Here is a 6975-nt window from a genome sequence, read left to right on the forward strand (position 1 = left end):
ACTGATGCAGGATTTTGTGCACGGACTGACGTCTCGATTTCGTCCCATAAATATTCGGTGGGTTTCGTATCGGGCAATCTGTGTGGCCAAATCACTCGCTCGAATTATCCATCACGTCCTTCAAACCAGTCATGAGCAACAGTGGCCCGTTGACAAGGCATATTGTCATCCACAAAAATTCCATCGCTGTTTGGGAACAATTAGCCAAACATAGCTATATCCAGTCAATGATGGTTTCAGTTGGAGCAGAGGACCGAACCCATTTCATGCAAACACAGCCCACACCTTTATGGAGCCACCACCAGCAGCCACGGTGCCTTATTGATGACTTGGGTCCATGACTTCCTGGGGTCTGCGAGACATTCGAACCCTACCGTCAGCTCATACCAACTAAAATCAGACCAGGTCACGGTTATCCAGACTTATAGAGTCCAACACATAGGTTCACGAGCCCAGAAGAGGCGCTACAGGTGATGTCGTGCTGTTAGCAAAGGCACTCACATCGGTCGTCTGCTGCCATAGACCATTAACGCCAAATTCCACGGCACTGTTCTAACGGATACGTTCGCCGTACGTCCGAAATTGAATTCCGCCATTATTTCACGCAGTGTTGCTTGTCTGTTAGCAACGGCAGCTGTACGGAAACACCACTGCTCTCGGTTAAGTGAAGTCATTGGGCAGTGCGTTGTCCGTGGTGAGAGATAATGCTTCAAATTTGGTATTTTCGGTTCACCCATGAGAGGGTGGATCTAGAAATGTTAATTCCCTAACGATTTCGGAAATGTAATGTCCCATGGGTCTAGCTCCAAGTATCATACCCCATTCAAAGTCTGGTAACTCTCGTCGTGTGGCCGGATCATGTAAACCTTTTCACATGAATCATCTGAGTACAAATGACAGCTCCGTCAATGCCCTACCCTATTATACTTAATGTGCGCGGTACAACCGCCACCTGTATTTGTGCATATCGCTGTCCCATGTATTCTGTCACCTCAATATATGTTGCTTCCTCCTACTTACATCCTGAGAACAGACCACAAAGAGAAAGTTAGAGAGATAAGAGATTACACTCAGGGTTACCAACACTCGTTCTTCTCGCGAACCACTCGCTACAAGGACACGAAAGTGTGGAAAAGTGACAATGATTCACTAATTACCCCACGCCACTCAGAAGTGGCTTGTACTATTATTGTAGATGTTGAGTGAAGATTGCGCGAATTGTTGCTGAGTTAGTTGTACTCAGTGTGCTGTGGTTCACAAGGCCGGGCGGTCGGCCGGCCAGTGTGACCGAGCGGTTCTAGGCGCTACAGTCTGCTACCGCTGCGGTCGCAGGTTCGAATCCAGCCTCGGGCATGGATGTGTGTGATGCCCTTAGGTTAGTTAGGTTTAAGTAGTTCTAAGTTCAACGGAACTGATGATCTCAGATGTTAAGTCCCATAGCACTCAGAGTCATTTGAACCATCACCAGGCCGAATCTAGCGGCGCAGATAGTGGGCAATATAGCAAGGCTCTCTCCTGGAGTTGTAGGATATGTGCTTTTTTTTGTCATCAGTCTACTGACTGGTTTGATGCGGCCCGCCACGAATTCCTTTCCTGTGCTAACCTCTTCATCTCAGAGTAGCACTTGCAACCTGCGTCCTCAATTATTTGCTTGACGTATTCCAATCTCTGTCTTCCTCTACAGTTTTTGCCCTCTACAGCTCCCTCTAGCACCATGGAAGTCAGTCCCTCATGTCTTAGCAGATGTCCTATCATCCTGTCCCTTCTCCTTATCAGTGTTTCCCACATATTCCTTTCCTCTCCGATTCTGCGTAGAACCTCCTCATTCCTTACCTTATCAGTCCACCTAATTTTCAACATTCGTCTATAGCACCACATCTCAAATGCTTCGATTCTCTTCTGTTCCGGTTTTCCCACAGTCCATGTTTCACTACCATACAATGCTGTACTCCAGACGCACATCCTCAGAAATTTCTTCCTCAAATTAAGGCCGGTATTTGATATTAGTAGACTTCTCTTGGCCAGAAATGCCTTTTTTGCCATAGCGAGTCTGCTTTTGATGTCCTCCTTGCTCCGTCCGTCATTGGTTATTTTACTGCCTAGGTAGCAGAATTCCTTAACTTCATTGACTTCGTGACCATTAATCCTGATGTTAAGTTTCTCGCTGTTCTTATTTCTACTACTTTTCATTACCTTTGTCTTTCCCCTATTTACTCTCAACCCATACTGTGTACTCATTAGACTGTTCATTCCGTTCAGCAGATCATTTAATTCTTCTTCACTTTCACTCAGGATAGCAATGTCATCAGCGAATCGTATCATTTATATCCTTTCACCTTGTATTTTAATTCCACTCCTGAACCATTCTTTTATTTCCATCATTGCTTCCTCGATGTACAGATTGAAGAGTAGGGGTGAAAGGCTACAGCCTTGTCTTATTACACCCTTCTTAATACGAGCACTTCGTTCTTGATCGTCCACTCTTATGATTCCCTCTTGGTTGTTGTACATATTGTATATGACCCGTCTCTCCCTATAGCTTGCCCCTACTTTTTTCAGAATCTCGAACAGTTTGCACCATTTTATATTGTCGAACGCTTTTTCCAGGTCGACAAATCCTATGAAAGTGTCTTGATTTTTCTTTAGCCTTGCTTCCATTATTAGCCGTAACGTCAGGATTACCTCTCTCGTCCCTTTACTTTTCCTAAAGCCAAACTGATCGTCACCTAGCGCATTCTCAATTTTCTTTTCCATTCTTCTGTATATTATTCTTGTAAGCAGCTTCGATGCATGAGCTGTTAAGCTGATTGTGCGATAATTCTCGCACTTGTCAGCTCTTGCCGTCTTCGGAATTGTGTGTATGATGCTTTTCCGAAAGTCAGATTGTATGTTGCCAGACTGATATATCTACACACCAACGTGAATAGTCGTTTTGTTGCCACTTCCCTCAATGATTTTAGAAATTCTGATGGAATGTTATCCTTCCCTTCTGCCTTATTTCACCGTAAGTCCTCCAAAGCTCTTTTAAATTCATATTCTAATACTGGATCCCCTATCTCTTCTAAATCGACTCCTGTTTCTTCTTCTATCACATCAGACAAATCTTCACCCTCATAGAGGCTTTCAATGTATTCTTTCCACCTATCTGCTCTCTCCTCTGCATTTAACAGTGGAATTCCCGTTGCACTCTTAATGTTACCACCGTTGCTTTTAATGTCACCAAAGGTTGTTTTGACTTTCCTGTATGCTGAGTCTGTCCTTCCGACAATCATATCTCCTTCGATGTCTTCACATTTTTCCTGCAGCCATTTCGTCTTAGCTTCCCTGCACTTCCTATTTATTTCATTCCTCAGCGACTTGTATTTCTGTATTCCTGATTTTCCCGGAACATGTTTGTACTTCCTCCTTTCATCAATCAACTGAAGTATTTCATCTGTTACCCATGGTTTCTTCGCAGCTACCTTCTTTGTACCTATGTTTTCCTTCCCAACTTCTGTGATGGCCCTTTTTAGAGATGTCCATTCCTCTTCACCTGTACTGCCTACTGCGCTATTCCTTATTGCTGTATCTATAGCGTTAGAGAACTTGTTTCTCGTCATTCCTTAGTACTTCCGTATCCCACTTTTTTGCGTATTGATTCTTCCTGACTAATGTTATGAACTTCAGCCTACTCTTCATCACTACTATATTGTGATCTGAGTCTATATCTGCTCCTGGGTACGCCTTACAGTCCAGTATCTGATTTCGGAATCTCTGTCTGACCATGATGTAATCTAATTGAAATCTTCCCGTATCTCCAGGCCTTTTCCAAGTATACCTCCTCCTCCTGTGATTCTTGAACAGGGTATTCGCTAATGCTACACTTCTGGAAATTGAAATAAGAACACCGTGAATTCATTGTCCCAGGAAGAGGAAACTTTATTGACACATTCCAGGGGTCAGATACATCACATGATCACACTGACAGAACCACAGGCACATAGACACAGGCAACAGAGCATGCACAATGTCGGCACTAGTACAGTGTATATCCACCTTTCGCAGCAATGCAGGCTGCTATTCTCCCATGGAGACGATCGTAGAGATGCTGGATGTAGTCCTGTGGAACGGCTTGCCATGCCATTTCCACCTGGCGCCTCAGTTGGACCAGCGTTCGCGCTGGACGTGCAGACCGCGTGAGACGACGCTTCATCCAGTCCCAAACATGCTCAATGGGGGACAGATCCGGAGATCTTGCTGACCAGGGTAGTTGACTTACACCTTCTAGAGCACGTTGGGTGGCACGGGATACATGCGGACGTGCATTGTCCTGTTGGAACAGCAAGTTCCCTTGCCGGTCTAGGAATGGTAGAACGATGGGTTCGATGACGGTTTGGATGTACCGTGCACTATTCAGTGTCCCCTCGACGATCACCAGTGGTGTACGGCCAGTGTAGGAGATCGCTCCCCACACCATGGTGCCGGGTGTTGGCCCTGTGTGCTTCGGTCGTATGCAGTCCTGATTGTGGCGCTCACCTGCACGACGCCAAACACGCATACGACCATCATTGGCACCAAGGCAGAAGCGACTCTCATCGCTGAAGACGACACGTCTCCATTCGTCCCTCCATTCACGCCTGTCGCGACACCACTGGAGGCGGGCTGCACGATGTTGGGGCGTGAGTGGAAGACGGCCTAACGGTGTGCGGAACCGTAGCCCAGCTTCATGGAGACGGTTGCGAATGGTCCTCGCCGATACCCCAGGAGCAACAGTGTCCCTAATTTGCTGGGAAGTGGCGGTGCGGTCCCCTACGGCACTGCGTAGGATCCTATGGTCTTGGCGTGCATCCGTGCGTCGCTGCGGTCCGGTCCCAGGTCGACGGGCACGTGCACCTTCCGCCGACCACTGGCGACAACATCGATGTACTGTGGAGACCTCACGCCCCACGTGTTGAGCAATTCGGCGGTACGTCCACCCGGCCTCCCGCATGCCCACTATACGCCCTCGCTCAAAGTCTGTCAACTGCACATACGGTTCACGTCCACGCTGTCGCGGCATGCTACCAGTGTTAAAGACTGCGATGGAGCTCCGTATGCCACGGCAAACTGGCTGACACTGACGGCGGCGGTGCACAAATGCTGCGCAGCTAGCGCCATTCGACGGCCAACACCGCGGTTCCTGGTGTGTCCGCTGTGCCGTGCGTGTGATCATTGCTTGTACAGCCCTCTCGCAGTGTCCGGAGCAAGTATGGTGGGTCTGACACACCGGTGTCAATGTGTTCTTTTTTCCATTTCCAGGAGTGTAGCTGAAACTTGTTACAGAACTCAACTAGTCTTTCTCCTCTTTCATTCCTTGTCCCAAGCCCATATTCTCCTGTAACCTTTTCTTCTACTCCTTCCCCTACAACTGCATTCCAGTCGCCCATGACTATTAGATTTTCGTCCCCCTTTACATACTGCATTACCCTTTCAATATCCTCATACACTTTCTCTATCTGTTCATCTTCAGCTTGCGACGTCGGCATGTATACCTGAACTATCGTTGTCGGTGTTGGTCTGCTGTCGATTCTGATTAGAACAACCCGGTCACTGAACTGTTCACAGTAACACACCCTCTGCCCTACGTTCCTATTCATAACGAATCCTACACCTGTTATACCATTTTCTGCTGCTGTTGATATTACCCGATACTCATCTGACCAGAAATCCTTGTCTTCCTTCTACTTCACTTCACTGACCCCTACTAAATCTAGTTTGAGCCTTTGCATTTCCCTTTTCAGATTTTCTAGTTTCCCTACCACGTTCAAGTTTCTGACATTCCACGCCCCGACTCGTAGAACGTTATCCTTTCGTTGATTATTCAATCTTTTTCTCATGGTAACCTCCCCCTTGGCAGTCCCCTCCCGGAGATCCGAATGGGGGACTATTCCGGAATCCTTTGCCAATTGAGAGATCATCATGACACTTCCTCAATTACAGGCCACATGTCCTGTGGATACACGTTACGTGTCTTTAATGCAGTGGTTTCCATTGCCTTCTGCATCTTCATGTCGTTGATCATTGCTGATTCTTCCGCCTTTAGGGGCAATTTCCCACCCCTAGGACAAGATATGTGCTAAACCAAAGCAAAGTTCCACCGTTTTGGCCTAACTGGACAATCGAGAGCGTCCGACCATGTCGTCATCCTCTGCCGGTGACATCATCGGAGAGGTACGGAGGGGCATGGTGTCAGTGCACCACTCTCTTAGCTGTTGTCGTCTTTTTTGATATTGGTGTCGCTACTTCTCATTGAAGTAGCTCCAGACCTGATCTCATGAGTGAGTGCAACCCCGTCCAGTGATCCCTAAAAAGCTAAACTAAACTCCTCCCGAACAGGCCATGAAGGCGCAACGGTACCGACCGGCTGCCGTGTCATCCTCAGCCCACAGGCGTCACTGAATGCGGATATGGAGGGGCATGTGGTCAGCGCACCTCTCTCCCGGCCGTATGTCAGTTTCCGAGACCGGAGCCGCTACTTCTCAATCAAGTAGCTCCTCAGTTTGCCTCACAAGGGCTGAGTGCACCCCGCTTGCCAACAGCGCTCGGCAGACCGGATAGTCACCCATCCAAGTGCTACCGCAGCCCGACAGCGCTTTACTTCGGTGATCTGACGGGAACCGGTGTTACCACTGTGGCAAGGCCGTTGGTCTGTCTAGTCATCCCACCAAGGACAAATCTCTTGCAGTCCCGAGAATTGAACCCGGTTCCATCACATAGTAGTCAGGCTTCTGACCACTGAACTACGGAGGTAGACAGGACGTTCGGCGGGAATAAAATAATAGTGGAGCAGGAAATGAGAATGGGAAATGGAGTTGTGGGAAGTAACAGTTGCCAATAAGAATGTCAGGAAAAGGATGCATTTCAACAGTTTCAATTTGAATGCCCAGCGTTGCTAGGAAGCCAAACGTATATGGAAACATTAATAAAAAGAGGATTCTCGTGCTATGTAGCAGTAAT

At 47.6% G+C, this 6975-nt stretch overlaps 1 pseudogene; it reads right to left on the reverse strand.

Moving 5' to 3' along the window:
• Positions 1-6548: 6548 nt before the first annotated feature.
• Positions 6549-6666, reverse strand: LOC124623415 (annotated as a pseudogene).
• Between the last annotated feature and the right edge of the window lie 309 nt (positions 6667-6975).

This window comes from Schistocerca americana, chromosome 7, assembly GCF_021461395.2.
Source record: "Schistocerca americana isolate TAMUIC-IGC-003095 chromosome 7, iqSchAmer2.1, whole genome shotgun sequence".
Taxonomy (NCBI): Eukaryota; Metazoa; Arthropoda; class Insecta; order Orthoptera; family Acrididae; genus Schistocerca; species Schistocerca americana.